The sequence below is a fragment of the Scylla paramamosain genome, chromosome 5 (genome assembly GCF_035594125.1).
Source record: "Scylla paramamosain isolate STU-SP2022 chromosome 5, ASM3559412v1, whole genome shotgun sequence".
In the NCBI taxonomy this organism is placed as follows: domain Eukaryota; kingdom Metazoa; phylum Arthropoda; class Malacostraca; order Decapoda; family Portunidae; genus Scylla; species Scylla paramamosain.
In genome coordinates this window covers 22,610,056-22,632,023 of record NC_087155.1, presented here as the reverse complement: position 1 = coordinate 22,632,023, position 21,968 = coordinate 22,610,056, and the positions used below count along the sequence as shown (strand labels likewise).

The 21,968-nt window shown below is 43.0% G+C and overlaps 1 long non-coding RNA gene across 1 annotated transcript in view; it reads right to left on the bottom strand.

The window, feature by feature from the left end:
* Positions 1–2,704: 2,704 nt before the first annotated feature.
* The window catches only part of LOC135100676 (uncharacterized), a 114,567-nt gene continuing 95,303 nt past the window's right edge, over positions 2,705–21,968 (bottom strand). The window contains exon 3 of the long non-coding RNA XR_010268861.1: positions 2,705–2,962. This is a non-coding gene — a long non-coding RNA (uncharacterized LOC135100676). The remainder of the gene's footprint in view (positions 2,963–21,968) is intronic.

Below are 21,968 nucleotides of genomic sequence, written 5' to 3'. Positions count from 1 at the left end.
TTAGACGCCATGAAGTGAATTACGTTGAATATATCCCTGAGAAGAGAGAGAGAGAGAGAGAGAGAGAGAGAGAGAGAGAGAGAGAGAGAGAGAGAGAGAGAGAGAGAGAGAGAGAGAGAGAGAGAGAGAGAGAGAGGCTGCATTTCCTGAGAACATCACTTCACCACCTTTGTTAGCATAAACTGATGGACGAATGGACAATGACGTAACGGACTCGTGGGATGCTTGGAGGTGGAAGAGAAGCACGAAGAGTAGAAGGAAGAAAAGGAAGAGGAGGACAAGACGAAAGAGAAGGAGGAGGAGAAGGAGGAGGAGGATGTATAGGATGTGAGTGCCAAAAAGATGTCATTACAATACCAAAGGATGGAGGGATGGGCTGACCTCCACACACACACACACACACACACACACACACACACACACACACACACACACACACACACACAAAAGAAGCGCAGCTGGCAACGGTAAAAATGGAGGGCGGAATGAAACGTCTAGTTATTAGCACATATTTCTGACAGGCGCGGCAGTAGGTCAGGAAGAGGTGAAGGCGGCGGTGCTGACGATCACACCGGACACACGCGGGAAGGGAATGTGCACGACTCGGAGGGTGACTTGAACCGTAGGGAAATCAAGTTATATCGGGGAATGAGATTGCTTAGATTTTTTTTTCTCTCTCTCTTTCCTTATGTATTCTTTTAAGCTGGTGTTGTTAATGGTGTTGGTGGAAGTGGTGGTGGTGGTGTTAATGCTGTTCGTATTGTAGTTACGTGTTGGAACTGTGTGTATACTGCATGAGAAACATTAGTGACGTGAAAGTAATGCTACTGCACTTCATCCGGGGCTGGTCTGTGACAAGGAAATGCTTGAGCGGCAAACGTAAAATTATCAACATACTCATAAGTAAATGAGTCAAGAAAATTATAATGATAAAAGTTTGAATAGTATACAAACAATAAGCAGATGCGGATATCAACACATATATATATATATATATATATATATATATATATATATATATATATATATATATATATATATATATATATATATATATATATATATATATATATATATATAAAACTAAGGTTTCAATATAACATGAAGATGAAAAATAAAGTTACGGGGAGCGGAAGGAAAGTGCAGATATGAGTACATATTATTTGATTCGAACATTTTACTTTTATTTCTTAAGACTTTTCCTTCTTCTCACCTGGATGCTACCTGGCAGGTGTCGGTGAAGGCTACTTGTGCAAAAAAAAAAAGCACTATCATCATAATAAAAATATTTACTTTATATATTTAGCCTCCGGTATATACACCACCACGCATACGAGTAGAAAATAAATAGTATATCAATGTTAAGGTGAAGCGAATAAAACTCCTGGGCGTTGCCAAGAGCCGGAGCAGGTGGTGGTGGTGGTGGTTTTGGTGGTGGTGCACAGATCACAGGAACACGAAGAGCTTCAACGCCAACACGCTTCTCAACGCAACCCGTGACGCAACGCAACAGACAGGAACATTTCACAATGAATAGCACGACGGATTCTCTCTCTCTCTCTCTCTCTCTCTCTCTCTCTCTCTCTCTCTCTCTCTCTCTCTCTCTCTCTCTCACCATTAAAGTGAACTGGAAAGAGATTACATATTTAAAAATATGCATAACATGATACTTTTGACTGAAAGTAGGTTAAAATGTGTGTGTGTGTGTGTGTGTGTGTGTGTGTGTGTGTGTGTGTGTGTGTGTGTGTGTGTGTGTGTGTGTGTGTGTGTGTGTGTGTGAGAGAGAGAGAGAGAGAGAGAGAGAGAGAGAGAGAGAGAGAGAGAGAGAGAGAGAGAGAGAGAGAGAGAGAGAGAGAGAGAGAGAGAGAGAGAGAGAGAGAGAGAGAGAGAGAGAGAGAGAGAGAGGCGAATTTCCATATGTCCACCTCCGACACGCAAACCTCCACCCTCTAATAAATATCAGAACCTCACAATATTTTAAGAGGAACTGAAGGAACTTAGCAATTTGTCCTTAAGCATGTTCACCCTAACCACGCTGAAGATTAATACCCACTGAACCTGATACCGAGGGACTCCGACTGACTCACACACACACACACACACACACACACACACACACACACACACACACACACACACACACTACTTTCGCACATATAAATCTACAGCAATATTATTTTCGCTAAGATTGTATAAGAAAGTCAAAAACATTCAACAAGCTTATGCAAACGAGTCCACTAAAATACAAAAGTAACAAGCTCGTTTAGTGGGCGAACGAATGATTAATGTCGAGATTACAAAGCGTTCGGGTTTTAGACTAAAGAAAAGGTAAAACTAAGAAAGTAAACGCCTATTTACAAGGTACTGATAAACTTTGCTTGGGAGGAACGTACTCTGCACCTGCCACGAGGGAGCTGACGTCATGCAGCGGCTGGTGGGGGCGGGGCGGTAGGAGGAGGGCGTGTGCCACAGGTATAGTGGAGAGAGGAGAAAACAATAAATCACTGCAGAATACGTGACCTTGTTCCTCTGACTCCACTATTTTTGTTATTCGAATGAAAATGTAAATGAAACTGCAACAACGTTCACGAGAGAGAGAGAGAGAGAGAGAGAGAGAGAGAGAGAGAGAGAGAGAGAGAGAGAGAGAGAGAGAGAGAGAGAGAGAGAGAGAGAGAGAGAGAGAGAGAGAGAGAGAGAGAAAGCACTGCACAGTAACAATAGTAGTTGCAATATGAAGGACAAGGAATAAAAGGAAGTAATATTAACAACGACAATAACAATAATTATAATAATAGTAATAATAATAATAATAATAATGATGATAATAACATTAATAATAATAAAATAATAATAATAATAATAATAATAATAATAATAATAATAATAATGGCTACGCGGTACTTGCCTTCGCCCTTCCCTGTCTCGCCAGGGCCTCGCCGTGTCCTGTCATCACAACACTCACCTGCGGGAAGGGAAGTATTGCTCAATTAAAATATAACACCTAATGATTCCGAACAGCAAAGGGAATGGTTATTATTGTGTCTGCTTTATCATCACTACCATCATACACACACACACACACACACACACACACACACACACACACACACACACACACACACACACACACACACACATACAAAAGTAAACAAAAAAAGGGTAAGTCTTGCTGCTCCAGAATAATAGAACAAAATTATAAAAGTGTTTTCATATATGCTGAGGTTAAAATGATGGTCCTCTGCTGAAAGTGTCTAAGGTGCACTGAAGAACGTGGGGAGGGAGAAAAAAAAAAAAAAAAGGAAGGCAATCAGTTTCCGAGTTTACGAGTACACACGGGGAATGAAAATGTTGCTTCACTCCCTCCAGGAATATAAACGTGCAATAAGAAACGAGTGTTGTTCAAATACTGGGAAGTTGCTGCCACAGGACGTACGAGTATGAACCAAGGGAGGGAAAAAAGAACGGAACCTTGAATGCTGAGGAAAAAAGAAGACATTGTTTAACTGATAGTGATATTTTATTTTGATTAAGGCAGCCCAATTCATTCGCTGTTAGCAAGGGACTGAAAAACAAACCCAGTCGCCTGACACCTCGAGCAATACTGACGCTGTTGCCCTCCTGGCCTTTACGAGGCTCAAAGGTGCCTGTGTGTGTGTGTGTGTGTGTGTGTGTACGTACCCATCCCCCGACACCCACAGAGGGTCGCTACCTCTATTTTTAGAAACAAAAGACTATCCAACAATTTTCCGAACAAAACCATTCTTGCAAGCTCGCTCCCAAATTCGTGAAGTTACTAAATACAACTTTCAACAATACAATTCTTCGTAGCTCTTTCTTAACACAAAGTCAGGCATTTTACTTAATGAAACGTTTTTTATACATCATGATTGTAATTCATATTTACATGTCAACTGAACAATAAAGTACGAAATAAAACCTCCCAACAAGTAGGAGGCTAACAACACTTACCACAACATTATGATTCTACAATATTCTTAAGAGTGAAGAGCCACACGTAATATATCAGCGGGATGTACTCCAAAATATTGTAAACCCGAGACAAGTGCTATAAAGAAATCAGCAGAAGCTTTCTATGAAAATAGTGAGTGGATGACAAGATGGATCGCTCATATTTTAGAGAAGAAAGAATTTATGAAAATGTTTAAATGTTGAAACTTAGTGTCATAGTGGCATCTGTTCTCAATATTTAAAAAATGTCTGAAATTGTTTTCATACAATAAAACATTTATGATTGTTTTCTTTACCCTCATCATATTATCACATACACACAATAAAAGTCCTTACGGTCTCGGAGAAAACTTAAAAAATAAAATAAAAAAATTTTTACTGTCGGTAACATTGTGACCGCCCGTTGTGGAGATACGCCGTCTGTCTGTCTTTCCTTCACACTAACATCACTTCACAACTGTCGCCTCTAGGTTATTATAAAATTATTGTAATGAGAATTAACGTTTTACCTTTTTGTCAGCACTCTCTCTCTCTCTCTCTCTCTCTCTCTCTCTCTCTCTCTCTCTCTCTCTCTCTCTCTCTCTCTCTCTCTCTCTCTCTCTCTCTCTCTCTTATGGCATCTCTAAGCTATTAATTCTTAACACTGAATAAGAAATTTACTTATGATGATGATGATGATGATGATGATGATAAGGAAGAGGAGGAGGAGGAGGAGAAAGAGGAGGAGGAGGAGGAGGAAGAGATCAAGAAATTGCTGACATGATTCAGAACTACGTATGAATAGTCACTGATGGGCGCACACAAACACAAACACACACACACACACACACACACACACACACACACACACTGGCCAATGCGAGGTTTAAAGAGCAATGTAACAGAAGGAGCGGAGAACAGGGGCGTGGCAGTCTGCAGGGAGGAGAAAAGGGAACTTTGAGGAGGAACCATGGAGGAATGGAGGGACGAAAAACAGTGTGGCGGTGGCTGTGAGAGATAAAGGGAGAAGGAAAGGGATAGGATAATGATGAAAGGGAAGGAAAGGGAAGGGAAAGGAACATAAATAAAAAAAAAAACGAAAAGAGGGGGACGGGAAGGCAGGGAAAAGAAGGATACAGAAAAGGAAAAGGAATAAAGGAGGAAAAAAAGCAAAGGGAGAAAATGAAAGAAACATTAGAAAAAAGGAAGGCTAGAAAAGGGACAGAAAAAAGGAAAAGGATAGGAATAAAAAGGATACCCAGACGAGGCTAAGCAATAGAAAATAATAAAATGAAGAGGAAAAGAAGGTGCAGGAAAGGAGCGGGAAGGTAACAGAGGAAAAACAAGGCGTCACCGTGAAAACACCTGTATCTGTAGGCGCGTTACGGGCATAAATTTAGCGCGGGAATGTGCAGAGAGTTATTTTGGGGAAGCCCTAGGGTGTGCAGCGGCCACCTCGCGAATGCCACCCACATATCCACCGAGGTACACGCCACACACCTCCTACACCTCGCCGCTACCTGCAATTAAGGCCCAGGCGTCAAGGGTGAAGCATGGAACACCTAAGGACACTGTGATTACCTCTTCGTCAAGGTGACCACGGGAGGAGTGAAAAAAAATAGTTCTGTTACATGTTACAAATCTTACGTATTTTAAGCACCAGACTTGGGAGAGGAGCGCGGCTTGATTACTAACACGTGTATACTACAGTCACCACCGCTACCACCACTACCACCCCACCACCACCACCACCGCCACCTTACTACTATGCTTCTCTACTGGTGCTTCATCTCGCGGGGCACGTAGACATAACTGCACGTTGTATGTGCAATAAATCACCATTTTTTTTTTTTTTTTTTTTTTGCGAGGGAGGGCGACTGTCATGCTGTTTTCATCCCAATAATGAGTCTCGGCGTCACCACATCAGCCCCAGAAACAGTGAGGGGAGTGAACTGACAACCGCACTAGCTGGCTGTCTGCCTAGCACATTGCTGAACTGACTGACTCACTGACTGACTGACTGATTGAACGGTTGGGTGATCGCTGTCTGCCTGAATGTCCGACTAATTGACTAGCAGTGTGACTGACTCATTTGCTGACTGACTGCTTGGTTGGTTATCCGGATAGCTCGGTGATTAGTCGTGTAACTGAATGGCTGGCTGTTTTCTGACCCACTGATTGACTGACAAAGTGACTGATTAACTGATCGACTTAGTTGAATGGATAGGTATTCTGACTGAATGGCTGAGTAATCTAGTGCTTGACTGATTTGACTGGCAGACTTACTGGCTGATTGACAGAATGACTGACGAGCTGGATACAAAAGTAAATAGCTTACGTAATGTTTCATCGATCGACTTAAAGACTGCCTAATCGACTTATTCACAAGCTGCATGATGGCAAAGCGTAACTGATTAACTAAGCATACGGTTGATTAGCTCTCTTGCTGAATTACAGACTGACTGACTCACTGACCGAATGATCACTGATCGCAAAACTAACAGAGTGACTGATTGGGAGGCTTTTTTTACTATTTATCTGAATGACTGAATAAGTAATTAACTGGATGACTCGGTGATCAGCAGATTGCATTCGATTGCTGATTCACTTACTGACTGACTGGCGGGACAAATAGATGACAAGCTATCAGAGTGACTGTCAAACTAAGTGGCTGACTGGCTGGGTCATGCGGTACGGTCACGACCATTCCTGCCCCTTCCCTAAGCACCACCGTCATCATTACCTGGATTGTGACGGAGCGACCTGACCCGAGGACCAGCTCATCCCGTCACTCATGCCGCCCCCAACACCAATCTCAGTACGCCGGTGATTACCTCTAGTAGCATTAATCTCTCTCTCTCTCTCTCTCTCTCTCTCTCTCTCTCTCTCTCTCTCTGCATACAATGATGTCCATTCCCCTTTCTCCACATTTTTCCTCCTTCCTTTCCATGTTCTGATTCATCCAACTTTCTTTTTCCTCATTGTTTTTAGTCTTTCTTTCCTTCATTAATTCTTGTCTCCCTTTCTTTCTGAAGTCCATCATCCTTTCCTTCCTTCCTTTCTTCCTCCCTTCCTTCCTTTTATGCTTCCTTTTCCTTTCTTTTTTTTTTTCTTTGTCTCCTCCTCTTCCTTCTCTGCTCTCCATGCCAGTTCACTCTTTTTTCCATGCCAACCTTGGCTGGAGGAAGCGATGGGGTAGGAAGAGCCTTCTTCTTTGCTATCCTCTCTCTGCAGCCAGTACTTAGGGTAGAAAAGTTATACAAACAGGTAGCAAGAACTTGAAGATTTGTTGCTGTTTTATCTTGTTATGTCCTCCTCCTCCTCCTCCTCCTCCTCCTTGTTCTTTTTCTAATATAATAATAATAATAATAATAATAATAATAATAATAATAATAATGATAATAATAATAATAATAATAATAATAATAATAATAATAATAATAATAATAATAATAATAATGATAATAATAATAATTTGTTAATATCGCTGTTATCATAAAAAAAAATGAAAAAGAAAATAACATATTTTGTCCTATCATATTTCCTCGTAAAGAACCTTAGATCCCAGTAATTCTTGCTCACATTAATCATACATATTCATCAAAAATTCACCTGATTAAAAATATCATGTCTAGTATTTCTTGCCAAACCAGAAAAGTGTACACAAATTTTATTTTGTTATTTTGGGTGAGTTTTTATGAGTCATATTTCAATTTGTTGTAACAGGAATCTTGAGGACTTCTTGGGATGTAATTAACTGAAAAGAAAATAGTCTTTATTGCTTCATTATTGCATTAACAATCAGTGGTCCTATTAAGTGAAAAGAAAAGTTTAAAAATTTCGCCATTTATTTGACTTTTTATTCATCTATTCTAAAGATTCAGCTGTAGACAGATAGATAGATGGATAGATAGACACAGACAGACAGATAGACAGAGACAGACGGCTGAACAATGAAAAGCAAAATACAGCATTAATTACAATCCCTGCTGCCAAAACTCGTATATCAGGTAACACTCCAACATTTTACTGCCTTCACTACTCTTCAAGTACTGCCACCACCACGCTCTCCTGCGTCCGCCTCGCGCTACCAACCGGTGACGCTGCCTGCCTTCCCTCGCCGTCCTCACAAAGAAAATACCCGCCTGCTCGTTGGCTTACTCACTCCTTTCAGCGACTTAACTCCTGCTAACTTACTCTCCTGACTGATTATCTCAAGGTTATCTGATTATGCCCCGCACTCTCAAACGTTTCACACACTATCTCGGCTACTTTTGACTCATTTTGTTGGAAGTCATTGAGTTTTGAAGAGTGCTTTCATGAGTCCACTGATAGTGTAACAAGGACTCCACAAAATCAATAGGAAAAATGTATGGTAACTCTACTTGGATTTTTGAAAAGTGTCTTAAGGAGAGTCAGAATTGTTTTAAAATGCAGACGTACAGTATACCCTGTTAATTTTTCTTTCACGGTGTTCTTTCATTCGGTTTGGTCAAAATAAAGGTGTACATGTTCGGAAGCTACAGATAAGAGTAACTGAATATCTATTTCCTGAAGAGAAAAAAAAAATGTATATATATTGTACGTATCTCAAAGAGAAGGGTTTTTTTTTTTTTTACCAGTGTTTTACTGGATCATTATTACCACCATCATCAATATAATTTATGTACATGTTCATCGTCAACTCCATCACTAACAACTTTTCTTTACATTTTTTTTTTTTTTTTTACCAGTGTTTTACTGGATCATTATTACCACCATCATCAATATAATTTATGTACATGTTCATCGTCAACTCCATCACTAACAACTTTTCTTTACATTTATTGGTATCATCATCATCAATATTATTCCCATCATCACTATCATCATCATGATCATCATCCCCATCACCACTATCATAACCATCACAATCATCATCATCACTATCATCATCACTATCACCACTATCACCACTATCACCATCATTACCATCATCATCCACGCTTGAGTTCGTCCCCAGTGATTGGCTCACTGACGCTTCCTGGAGACTTTTCCCCGCGGTGCATGAGTCAGGCGCTGCTTGACAAACTTTCACAGAGACTCACTTTGAGGAACTTGTCAACAGGCTCAGAGCAGACGCAGGTGGTTGATGTTTCTTTCCCTTCCACTGCGCCTGATATTAACATTCATCCTGCGCCTCACCTCAACACACTGCAAAACAGCCACTTGCACTCGCTTCTCAAAGATGAAACATGAAAACATCTCCAGTGCAGCATTAATACCTAATGACGGTATAAACGAAAAATATATATAACGTTCCAGTTGACATAGATATTTATTGGGTACACTTCCAAACACCTGTGCACGTTATAACATTTCAACAACAACGAAAAGGACGGACATTAAATCAGTCCATTCACTGCTCTCTCTAATGACATGCCACTGAACACCTGGTGCACGTCGGTGTGCAGTAATGAAGTGGAGGTTAGTGTACCTGACCTTTAAGTGCGAGGAGAAGCAGGGGGACGAGGAGGAGACGAGGAGCAAACCGGCAGTATTCTGACTCCCCAATTAGGCAGCAGCATTTTTATTCAGCATCAAACGACGTACCCAGGAGGAAGAGACACTCGGATAAGCCGCACTCTTCATTATCGCCACCGTCCGGGTTAAGCCGCCAAGGGGACCAAGTTTGTTTTCCCTTCTCATACTCACTCCTCCTCCTCCTCCTCCTCTTCCTCCTCCTGGTCCTAAACCTTCTCCTCCTCCCTCCTCCTCTGCCACCAGCATCACCATCACCGCCACCACCTCCTCTGCCTCTTCTCACCCGTGTTTTCTTAAGCGTTTAAATTTCTGCTCGTTTTATCTGCTTATTTATCTTATTCCGAGCCGTCAGTCTCCTGCTGATAACGCTGAAGTCTGATACATGAAGGGTGCACTGGCCTGACAAACCCTGTACTCGAACCATCATGATTCGTCAAACATTTTTTTTTTATCTGTGTAAGGAGTGAAAGTATTTAGAGTAGCGTGACTGACGGATCTTGTTTGGTGTCAGCAGTGTTGTTACATGCAAGGGTGTGTGATGCAAACCCACAGTAGTAATGATATGTCGTCACATTACTTCACTGACACATTATCTACTCCCACTATCTAAGCCCTTATGACCTACTTGCTCTCTCTCTCTCTCTCTCTCTCTCTCTCTCTCTCTCTCTCTCTCTCTCTCTCTCTCTCTCTCTCTCTCTCTCTCTCTCTCTCTCTCTCTCTCTCTCTCTCTCTCTCTCTCTCTCTCTCTCTCTCTGTATGTAAGTATGCATGCATGTATGTATCTCTGTATCTATCCGTCTCGTGGTGTTGGGCGCATATTCTCCCCAAACATTCTTGCTCTCGTGACGTGCAGTTGACGCATACGTAACGAACCCTCACTGGTCGGCGTGTTACACCATCGGAACATCTCATACACGTGACTAAGGCAACAAACAGCAAAAACATTCCCTGCGGCTCCCTCACCTTCTCCTTCTGTCCATTTTCCTCCTCCTCCATCACCTCCACCTCATCTTCTTCCTCCTCCTCCACCTGAGCAGTGATACAGACAGGTGTTCATGTCGCTCCACCCTAAATAGCTCCCTCCTGCTAAACTTTGGCAAGCCTACGAAGACACTACCTCACCCTACACGACGGGGCGTGCCCTCTCTGCTAACCCCCCGCCTCCTCCTCCTCTTCTTCCTCCTCTTCTACCTTCTCTTCCTTTTCTTTCTTTTCCCTCCTTCTCTAGGATAGACATCTGCTACAGTGCCTCATTTCTATCTATCCCCATGCCCCCTGCCTCCTCCAGCTCTCTCTCTCTCTCTCTCTCTCTCTCTCTCTCTCTCTCTCTCTCTCTCTCTCTCTCTCTCTCTCTCTCTCTCTCTCTCTCTCTCTCTCTCTCTCTCACCACCTTACTACTTTGCCTTCTATCACCAAGTTGTTTTTAACGCAGAAAAGTCTCGCCGATAGATAAGCCACATTCGTCTTTATTAACTGTTCCCTTTGATATCACGTGGAGTTATTGATGACTTGGTATACCGCAGTCTTTACATTTACCTTTACTACCTTGACGTGGTATTTTCCTCGCTCACCTTTGCTCACATGCAGTGATTATCATTTTGTCTTTTGAGAGGCAATCGCCAGCTGTCTTGAATAGTAATATTGATGATAATGGAAGTAGTAGTAGTAGTAGTAGTAGTAGTAGTAGTAGTAGTAGTAGTAGTAGTAGTAGTAGTAGTAGTAGTAGTAATAGTAGTAGTAGTAATAATAATAATAATAATAATAATAATAATAATAATAATAATAATAATAATAATAATAATAAGATGATGATGATGATGATGATGATAAAAATAACAACAAGAACAACAACAACAACAAAAACAACAACAACAACAACATTAAGGTGTGTTTTATGTTCTTGCATCCACGTTTTTTTTTTTTTCTGTCAGAGTCTGTGTCGTAAGGCATCACACACACACACGCACACACACGCACGCACGCGCGCGCGCGCTCACACACGCGCACACACACACACACACACACACACACACACACACACACACACACACACACACACACACACACACACACACACACACACACACACACACACGTCTCATTATCACCATTACCAGTCCGGTGTTCACCACACGTTCTCCATTAATGACGCATCGTGCTAATCTGTCGCGCTCTCACTCTCATCTCTAAGCCTCCTATCAAAATTTCTCCCAGATATGCCTTCTGTCCATCCACAGCCAGACAGGCAACCTATTCCCCAGTCTGTTACTCGTTCTTCTGGCGACATTATTTATTCATTACCTTTTCGTTTTTATAGAAGTTCTGCAAGAAAGGGACTACATTTAATGGTCAATATATACTTTAATTTATTAGGGAGGAAATGTCCGTCGTGTATTACTACTTGTTATTTCGTCTAAATTTCAATGATTTATTCAAGTGGATATGTTAATATTCATAACAGAGTTTAATAAAACCCAATTTGGCGTTTTCAAACGCTAGCATCAAATATGTAACCAATTGTCAGTTTTCTAAAGGTGTACGTACTTTTAGAACTTTCGTAACCTTGAGTTTTAACTACCAAACTTAGATTTCTTCGGAAAATTCTCACTTTTAGCGGCCCAGTATCAGTAAACACAGGAGGCAATGCCGTAGGACATTGTTGTGATGGCGATGATACAACAGCACTCGTTATTGCATTATTATATGCAGTTTCGTGATTGGATCTGAGCGGGTTGTGGCAATAATCTTACATTCCTGCCTCAAAGCTTCTCTGAAGGTAAAAGTGCTAGTGTCAGTTCAATCTGTATATTCAGTGGTATCTTATACATCTAGAAAGGTCTCACTATTTTGTGTTGTTAAAGGATACGGCCTATAGGAGACGTTTAATTGTACATCCAATTTAATTTTAGCGACTGCTAAGATTAGCGAACTCTCTCTCTCTCTCTCTCTCTCTCTCTCTCTCTCTCTCTCTCTCTCTCTCTCTCTCTCTCCTCTCTCTCTCTCTCTCTCTCTCTCTCTCTCTCTCGCACGCACACACGCACGCACACACGCACGCACGCAAGCACGCACTCACTCACTCACTCACTCACTCACTCACTCACTCACTCTCTCACTCACTCACTCACTCACTCTCTCTCTCTTGGACATAAAAATATAAATAAATAAAAGGGAGTATATGAAAAAAGAGTGATGAAAATGTTTGTACGTCATTTTATGAGGGCGTAATTATCTTTGCCTGACAGTGATTTACTGCTGGATTTTATCAAGTCCCACGTAGAATGTCATCGTGGAAAATAAAATGCGGTTCATATTTTGTTCCCGCGGCAGCAGTTTGTTGCGTAATACTGAAGCGGTGAGAGGAATTAAAAAGGCGAGAAATTGTGCGATGTAGACAGACTGGGACTACATTACGGCTCTTCACAATGGCGTGGCGGGATTACCACATATCTGTTTGCAGGCGCCCAGGTTCAGCCAGGTAAAACTCACGTCTGGGTTGCGTTAGAACACTGATAGCGTGAAGGAAACGAGTGCGGGTTCTTTCTCATGAAAATATTAAGAGGAAAAGTAAGGTTCGATATTATTTGGTGCTGATAATAATGAAACTAGTGATGATGATGATAATGATAAGGATAAGAGCCAGGGGTACCACGACGATGAACAACAACAACAACGATAATAATAGTAATAACAATAATAATAACAATGATAATAACCATAATGCAAGAGTAGCAACAGCAACAACAACAAAAACAGTTCCATATCAACAAACGAAACCCATCTCCATCCCCCCACCCACCCACCCACACACACACACACACACACACACACACACACACACACACACACACACACACACACACACACACACACACACACACACACACTTACACACAACACACATATTATCCTAGCAGGAATATCTACCGAGTTCAGGGAAGGAGGGAAGCCCAAGCAGCTGGCCTAATTAAGCGACACCTGTGATATTTCCCCAAGGCTTGCACCACCTGTCGACGTCCTCACTCCTTATAACATGGCGCAGAGCGAAGGGGAGCAAGGGAAACTACACCGTAAATACAGGCACCGACCATAAATTATTTTCCGCACCACTACATAAATTTGCATGCAAGTCGAATTTCTGCTGTCGGGGGGGATAAGCTGGCGTAGATAAATATAGATAGTACGCATTGGAGCTATGAACGATGATCTATACTAGTGCGTGCTTCTGTTAACGGATCTTTAATATGCAAAAACGTCTGGTGATATCGGGGAGAGTAAAAGTTGGAACGTTCATCTAAAAATATACATAAGTAAGAGTGCAGTTTACATGTTTGTGTGTGTGTGTGTGTGTGTGTGTGTGTGTGTGTGTGTGTGTGTGTGTGTGTGTGTGTGTGTGTGTGTGTGTGTGTGTGTGTGTGTGTGTGTGCTGTCATCTCATCTCATATACAGTTACACTTTCTCATACAGTTTCATTAATTTTTCGTACTGTAGAGTTGTGTTCTTCATTTAACTGCCATCCGGAACACACCCTTCACATTACATTCTCTCATCACTCAGTGTTTGTTATCATCCATCGCTTTCTCAGTATGTTGCATTCTCCACACCAGTTACTTGCTGCCAAAAGAATGCAACGCCACTAACGATTCAATCCGTGTCAATATTTTGCTCCCGCCTGCTTTGACTTCTGTTGTGTAATTTTCTTAAAAGATACACATGTCCACATTTAATCTACAAAATTACGTTATGGCTATTACTTTCCTTTAATAATTCATGTTCTTTTTGTTTTTACACACACACACACACACACCCACACACACTCTCTCTCTCTCTCCTCTCTCTCTCTCTCTCTCTCTCTCTCTCTCTCTCTCCCTCTCTCTCTCTCTCTCTCTCTCTCTCTCTCTCTCTCTCTCTCCATACACTGGCCCTCTGCCAGTGCCAGATAACCAAGTCCCGAGCACTGTTATCGATGGCCGGGTTGGCAAGTCTCTTTCCCACATAACCACCACCACCACCACCGCATCCTCCTCCTCCTCCTATTTCTCCTCCTTTTCCTTTTCCCTCCATCTCATTCCTTCTTCCTCCTCCTCTTCCTTCCTTCCTCTCTAATCCTCCAGTCACTCTCTTGCTTCACTCTATTTATTTCATCTTTAATTTCCGGTATATTTTTAAAAATGAATGAATTTGTTCATTTTCTCTCCTCTTTGTTTTCCTTATATCTTACTGCTACTCCTGCTGTTGTTGTTGCTGTTGCTGCTGATGCTGCTGCTGCTGCTGCTGATGATGATGCTGCTACTGCATCTCTTTTTACCTCCTATTCCTCCTCCTCGTTTTCACCCATCCAGTCTTCCTCTTGTTGATATTTCTCTTTTACTTTTCATTTATTATTTTCCGTGTTTTCATCCACCTTTTGTCCTTATTCCTATTGCTGCTTTTCTTTTAGTTACTCTCTTTTCTCTTCCTTGTTTTCATCCACTTTGTCAGCTTTCTCCTCCTCCTTCTATCCCTACGCATCATTTCCTCTGCGTCCTCTTCCTCCTTTTTGTCTAATTTAAGAGTTGCAATTACTTCTGTTTTCTTTCAGTCTTTAATCAGCTTCTGTGTGTCTTCCTAGCTTACCGTCCCAGCCCATCGTCTGTCCTCTCCCTTTCCTCTTCCTCCTTCCTCCACTTTCTCTCTTGCATATGCATTGTCCTTCATTTCCATTTTCCTCTCACGATCGATAAAATACTTCCGCTAACCAATACTAAATAATCCTAATTTATTTATGTACTCACTAAGGCGCGCGCGCACACACACACACACACACACACACACACACACACACACACACACACACACACACACACACACACACACACACACACTTTTTCATGTCAGCCGCCAGTGCCAGCATGAGTGAGAGCCGTAAAAAGGAGAAAAAGGCACTGGAAAAAAAGTATAAGTATAAAAAGATAGACGTTAAGAGAGAGAGAGAGAGAGAGAGAGAGAGAGAGAGAGAGAGAGAGAGAGAGAGAGAGGAGAGAGAGAGAGGAGAGAGAGAGAGAGAGAGAGAGAGAGGAGAGAGAGAGAGAGAGAGAGAGAGAGAGAGAGTGTGTGTGTGTGTGTGTGTGTGTGTGTGTGTGTGTGTGTGTGTGTGTGTGTGTGTGTGTGTGTGTGTGTGTGTGTGTGTGTGTGTGTGTGTGTGTGTGTGTGTGTGTGTGTGTGTGTGTGTGTGTGTGTGTGTGTGTGTGTGTGTGTGTGTGTGCAAGCGAAAGAGATAAAAGTGAATATCAAAAAGAACTTATTGAGAGAATGAACAAAAGTTTATGGAAAGGAAGACAAGCGGAAGGAAAAGCGTCATAAACACAAGAAAGAAAACATCAATATACTCAAGAAGACACCAGGAAAGATGTATTCAGCCACTCACTAGCGTCACCTTCACCCGCCCTCCTCTTGGCGTCCTCCTCCCTCCTAATACCAACTTATCTTTACCACCAAGAATGTCTACCACGAGTTCAGAAAAGTAACCTACACTGAAGGATACATCTGAAGGATATACCTGAAAGACACACTCGTCCTTTTCTCCGGCCACGGTGAGGGAGGTGAGGAGGCTGCTGTGGGGTCAATGAACCTGAGGACACAACCTCAACCTATACACTTACTTGTCACCACTGAAGGGACACCAGCGCACAGCCATCTACTGCCTGTCTGTCCACACTGCCACTCCGCCACCACTGCTGCCTCAAAGTTTGTGTCCACGCCAGGATAGATTTCAGCTTTTAAAAAAATGCAATGGTGTCCTTATTCGTTACCTCTTGAACTGATTCACAAGATGCATTTTTTACTGCATTAATCATTCACCTTGCGCCATTGCTCGTGTTGTGTTCCTATCTGGCGGACATGCAAACTCTATGAAAAATCCTCGTGGGGTGTACGTCATGGGATGCATCAGTGGTTCTTCACTATATGTCATATAATTTTGACTTTTAATTCTAATCCTCCTTCTCCTTTTTCTGTATCCCAATGTGTTCTTCATCTCCGGCTCTCCTCTCTGTGTCAGTCTCAAGCTTAGCTATTAAAAAAAAAAATTTGATTTATAATCTTATGTATAATACGTAATATAATTACGTATGTCATATACATTTCTGACAATTAATCTGAGTGACACTTAGCTGTTAATACGAATGTGAACGGAACCTTCCCGCTTATTGATACAAAATTAATGTGGCTTAATATCCGTACAGCTTTAGTTATGTCTGTCTGTGTGTGTGTGTGTGTGTGTGTGTGTGTGTGTGTGTGTGTGTGTGTGTGTGTGTGTGTGTGTGTGTGTGTGTGTGTGTGTGTGTGTGTGTGTGTGTGTGTGTGTGTGTGTGTGTGTGTGTGTGTGTGCTCGCAATGGGGTTGGGAGGAGTACAGGAGGGACAGAAGGTGACGGTGGCACTGGTGGTGGTGGTGGTGGTAGCGCTGATGACGTTGCGGTTGGTGGTGATGGTGGTGGTGGCGTTGATGGTAGTGGTGGCGTTGATGGCGCTGGTTGTGGTGTTGATAGTGGTGGTGGTGGCAGTGGTAATGGTGATGGTTGTGGTGGTAGTGGTGGTGGTGGTGGTGGTAGTAGTGGTGGTGGTGGTTGTGGTGGCGGCGGTGGTGGTGGCGGTGCAGGTGCGTTCTAGCAAGGTTGAGGGCAAGCGGCGCTATATATAACTCGGCCTTCTCTGGCGACCTTGCTCGTGATATTCTTTGGTGATAAAAAGGTTCCCGAGGCAGCAGCGGCAGCAGGACGTTTGCAGCACATTCCTCAAGGGCAGCTGTTGGTCCCTCTCACTGTCAACCTTACTTCTCTTTTCCTTCTCCTTCTCCTCCTCCTCCTCCTCCTCCTCCTTTTCCTCCTCCTCTCCTACTGCCTGTGGTGTTGTCTTCTCTTCCTCCTTCTCTCTCTCTCTCTCTCTCTCTCTCTCTCTCTCTCTCTCTCTCTCTCTCTCTCTCTCTCTCTCTCTCTCTGGTTTTTCACATTTTTTTATCAACATCTTCTTCTTCTTCTTCTTCTTCTTCTTCTTCTTCTTCTTCTTCTTCTTCTTCTTCTTCTTCTTCTTCTTCTTCTTCTTCTTCTTCTTCTTCTTCTTCTTCTTCTTCTTCTTCTTCTTCTTCTTCTTCTTCTTCTTCTTCTTCTTCTTCTTCTTCTTCTTCTTCTTCTTCTTCTTCTTCTCCTCCTCTTCAAAAAAAAAAACATACTGGCACATATGAGGTTCAACACAGTCAGCTTCTCCATCATCCATTTCGTCCGTGTGAGATAATTAGCTTTCTCTCTCTCTCTCTCTCTCTCTCTCTCTCTCTCTCTCTCTCTCTCTCTCTCTCTCTCTCTCTCTCTCTCTCTCTCTCTCTCTCTTTCTCCAGGTTCAGTGACTCGCATCCTAAACTATTTACACGGGAGGGTAAACACCAAGCCTTGGTCCCTGCCAGGTCGAGGTTTACTCATTGGTAGACAAGGCAGTTCTCTCTCTCTCTCTCTCTCTCTCTCTCTCTCTCTCTCTCTCTCTCTCTCTCTCTCTCTCTCTCTCTCTCTCTCTCTCTCTCTCTTCCCCCCATGTCTCCTGCTACCTGCCTCCCGCCTCCCTGCCGCCCGGTGCTCTCTGTCATCCCTCCCTCCGTGGCTCTTAAGGGTGACTTTAAAAAAATTCAAATCATATATCCAGGTGCTCGAGGACACATGAAGGGAATACTAGGAAAGGTGTTTTTATGTGGATAGAACATATAAACTTAAAACGCTTCGCACCAAGTGAAAGCGGAAACTTAATGCTATCTGACGTTGCTTATGATGTTTGAGTTTTTCTGAACTGCGTTAAATAAGAGCGGTATTAAACGTACCACATCCCCAGACCCCTACGCTGCTTCCAGAATTATGTTAACGCACACATCCACTCCATCACGAAGCTTCCTTCCCCTCCTGGACATGTGAGGCATTGGCCGTGTGCCGCAGAGAGTGATGTCTCTCTCAGGACGCAGTCAGTGACCTCAGTGGCGACTTCGAGTAGCAGCAAGTGTGGCCAAATCCAAGATCCAACCCAAGTGCCCTTCTTGACGGCGGGAAGGAAAAGCTTCACCCCATGCATGTATGTACATACTATATGTATGTGTGCGCGCACACATAACACACACACACACACACACACACACACACACACACACACACACACTATCGTCGAGTTGTCTCATTAGTGGCTGTTGACGGGATAGTGCAAGCCCTCTCCCTCTCCCTCTCCCTCTCTCTCTCTCTCTTACACACACACACACACACACACACACACACACACACACACACACACACACACACACACACACGCGCGCGCGCGCGCACATGACATAACATTAACATGCTGTTCTATTTCATCGAATATTTTCCTCCTGCACCTCAGGAAGGGAAGTTAAATTCAGATCATCATGTCAACTGACTAAATGTGATCAAAAGGACAGTTCCAGCACGTGAGAGGCCGGCAAGGTTTGGGAAGGCTGGAGGTGGGGGGATGGGAGGGGCCAAGGCGGGGTAATGCACGCACCACCCACCATCACCACCACCACCACCACCACCACCACCTCCCAGACGGCGCGGCTACTTGCATATTCGCCTCGCATCTCAGCGCCCCGCCTTCACATACAGAGGCACGTGACCCTGAGCTACGTAGGCTAACAAGGCACACCATCACCTAGATGCTACCCGAAAATTCGGGACGCCACGCAGGTCACCACACCACACTTCATTCACTACTGCCCTTGCACCTTCAATCTTTGCTCCGTCTTCCTCAAGCACAAGTACTAATCATCTGTTGTCTGAAGGAAGTAGCTAATGGCGGGAAGGCCTTAACGGTGGCAGAGGTGGCAGTCCGATAAAAGCAATGAATAAAGAGGCCATTGTTAAACTCTCTCTCTCTCTCTCTCTCTCTCTCTCTCTCTCTCTCTCTCTCTCTCTCTCTCTCTCTCTCTCTCCGAACCGTCAGGAAATAGAAACTCAGGTAATTCCTTTAACACGATCAGTAACGCGTGTCAATTTGCTGAGGAATGTTAATTTGTGCAATAAAGAATGAAACACATGTATCAGTTCCCTCTGCTTGACATCTAGAATTCTCTCAATGATAGGCCAGGCAGCGTACCCAGGCAGCGGTGTTTCATCAGAGTCCCCAGGAGATAGTACAGCGCCGACTACTGCCTGACTCACACACGGAGGATAAAGCAAATAAATATGTAGTACACACACTCAGACGTGCCCCACATTGAAGAAATAAACAACCTCACGAGATTAAGTATAAAAGATATCCACCGTGGCAAGGAAAAGTAAAGACAGCCACATAAATATATCAAAAGTGTGTGTGTGTGTGTGTGTGTGTGTGTGTGTGTGTGTGTGTGTGTGTGTGTGTGTGTGTGTGTGTGTGTGTGTGTGTGTGTGTGTGTGTGTGTGTGTGTGTGTGTGTGTGTGTGTGTGTGAGTGTAATCAACTCACTGTTCCTTGTCTTAATTTGTGTTTCAGAATTCACCAGCAAGATTTACCACAATAATGGAGATAAAATAAACGGGTGTGTATACTTAGCATAATTTTTTGGGTGAAAAGCACCCTGAGATCCGCGCCAGGCAGGAGGGTAAGCGTGGCGGGGCTAGGGAGGGGAAGGGAAGGGAGAAGAAGGGAAGGAAAGGGAACGGACCCAAAACAACACTCCTCAGTTTTAATATAATTCTGATACTACAGTCGTCGACCTCGTGTTTTCTTTACTACTGGGAACACAACTGATGTACTAGAACACGCTTATTTTACTTCATTTATTTTATTATTTTCATTTATTTATTTTTTGTTTTATTTTTTTTTATTTTTTTTCGATATACATATAAGATTTGTCGTGTATTTGTGCCTCTTGAGTGACGGTCCGTTGCTGCTAATCCTGCCCAAACCTGCACATTTCTCCCTATAGTGAATGTCGCTGCTTTCTCCTCCTGTCAACACTAGCTAGTCCATCCTCACCTCAACACCTCCCCACATCAAGTGCCTTACGTATTATTCTCTCTCTCTCTCTCTCTCTCTCTCTCTCTCTCTCTCTCTCTCTCTCTCTCTCTCTCTCTACCATTCTCACCTCTCTTCTCTCCTCTCTCTCTCTCTCTCTCTCTCTCTCTCTCTCTCTCTCTCTCTCTCTCTCTCTCTCTCTCTCTCTCTCTCTCTCTCTCTCTCTCTCTCTCTCTACCATTCTCACCTCTCTCTCTCTCTCTCCTCTCTCTCTCTCTCTCTCTCTCTCTCTCTCTCTCTCTCTCTCTCTCTCTCTCTCTCTCTACCATTCTCACCTCTCTCCTCTCCTCTCTCTCTCTCTCTCTCTCTCTCTCTCTCTCTCTCTCTCTCTCTCTCTCTCTCTCTCTCTCGGCCACCTTCCTCTTATCCTATATCAACAGCTACTACTTGTCCACTGCATAGATAGCCTGAAGAAAGTGAGCTGCTTAAAATGCACATCTTCATGGTCTCCTGCTGTTTTATGGAACTACTGTCTGCCACCGGGGCCTGTAACTCCTTGCCCATATCAAGGAGTTTGGCCTCCACTGGTGTGCGGGCCTTGCAGGTGTGTTTGGGAGGTAAGTGGAAAGTGGCAGGGGAAGTGGAGTGGTTCAGGAGGCGAATGTGTTCTTGGCGGGGGGATGGAACAGACTGATGGGATGTGAAAGACTTGAGTGTTTGGTTTGGTGGAAGGACAACTGAGGGGATACAGAAAGGACAAGGAAGTGTGAGTGAGTGAGTGAGTGAGTGAGTGCAGGTATGAGGTGTGAATGAGTAAGTTTGTTTGTATTTGACACTAACTGCTGATAGATGAATTTTATACTATACTTTTTTTTTTTTCAAAGGTCAATGTATGTTAAACGAATACTAAGTGAATGTCGTTGTCAATAATCATCTATCTATCTACCTGTCTATTTGTGTGTCTGTCTTTCTGCCTGCTTATCTACGTGTCTCTCTATCTGTCTGTCTGTCTGTCTGTCTCTGTCTGTTTATTTGTGTGTCTATTTATCTGTCTGTCTGCCTATCTATCAATCTATCTTTGCAAATGTCTGGTTATCTATCCATCATTCAGCCTATGAAACAAAGTGAGGAGTAAGAACAATACACAGCTTTAAGTGGTAGTAGTAGTAGTTATTAGTGACAAAGAAACAAAATGAGACATACAGAATGAAGACGAAAGCTATGTGAAGCAAGAAAGACAAAGAAAGACAAGAGCAAAACGTCCAGGAACTTGAAAAACCTGCCAAAGATTAAAAAAACAAAGACGGAAACACTAACAAGCCGACGCGTGGATAATTTCTACTAAGAAACCTAACCCTAACCTTATTTCATCACAGCCAAACGCAGCTCCACACCTTCATCACAGCACCACCACACTCCATAACCATTCCCTCTTTTGAAATCCGCAAAAAAATCTCCTTTCCTCTGAGTTGTTTGTTCATGTTAACGCTGGAGAGTAAAGAGAAACTGTGTACCCTGAAGGGGGCTGAGGCAGAGTCCC